This window comes from Eurypyga helias, unplaced genomic scaffold (assembly GCF_000690775.1).
Source record: "Eurypyga helias isolate BGI_N326 unplaced genomic scaffold, ASM69077v1 scaffold19944, whole genome shotgun sequence".
Classification (NCBI taxonomy): domain Eukaryota; kingdom Metazoa; phylum Chordata; class Aves; order Eurypygiformes; family Eurypygidae; genus Eurypyga; species Eurypyga helias.
The window spans coordinates 6832-7856 of record NW_010247048.1 but is presented as its reverse complement, the minus strand read 5'-3'; positions in this window follow the sequence as shown (position 1 = coordinate 7856).

The following is a 1025-nucleotide window of genomic DNA, read 5'->3' as shown; positions in this document are numbered from 1 at the left end:
TGCTTTCATTTCTAGTCATTCGAGGTTTTCCACCAGGCAGAACCCTCTGAAAGGCAAGGCAGCTGTGGCACTTGCCTCAGGGCAGGCAGCAGCCCTGAAGGCGACAGAGAACTGGACCAGCCCACTCCGGGTACCCCTAGCAGAGTATCAACACCAAGCGACCCTGCGGGGTCGACAGCATTTAATGCCCAGTCAGTAGATGGGAAGGGGCAAAGGGCAGTAAAACCTGCTGAGCTGGGAACTGCTGTTTGCTACCAAAAACGACGACCAGGATGAGGAAGAGCAGGGCAGAGGATGAGACGCCCTTGGAAAGAGCGGGCAGCGGCAGAATGCAACAAGGTTGGGTTAGGCAGAGCCTATTTTCTCTCTGCTGATGAGCAGAACAGCAAAGCAGTGGAAGGTTAAGTAGCTGGTATCCCGATAAACCCCAAGAGGCTTTAGGATTCAGGCAGGACTCTACCCATACACCAAGGGAGGCAAGGTTTTTGGCTGGGAGATGAACTGGCCGTACCACGGTCTTGCAACCTGAATTTGCTTCCTCCCTGGGCAAGGCAAGCTGTGAGCATAGCCACAGCACCCAAATATGAACCCATTGCTCACGTTTCAGTGTGGTTCCCCCTGGTTTTAGGGAGGGTTTGGGGAGGGCAGAATGTCTTCGCCCCTTTCTCCGCTCTCATTACTCCCCTTCCCGCACTAACCGTCGTGGTCTGAAGCACGGAGCTCCAGCACAGACCGCTGCTACGCGCGTTACCAGACCAACAGCTACCTGAAGGGCTAAACCAAGGTCAGTGCCGCGAGGGACGCGGCCCAGCCCGGCTCCATCATCGCCCCGGGACGGTCTGGCGCTGGGTCTGCCCTACAAGCTCAAGCCCAGCCAGATTCCCGGACCCAAATGCTGTGGTGGGCTTGGTCCAGGGGTCACCTTGTACGGGACAGCTGGGGGGAGACGTTCTGAATTAACAAGGGGCTGGGAACTGGAGTTCAGCGATGCCGTTGGATCTCTCACGTTCCCAGGCCCAGAGGCC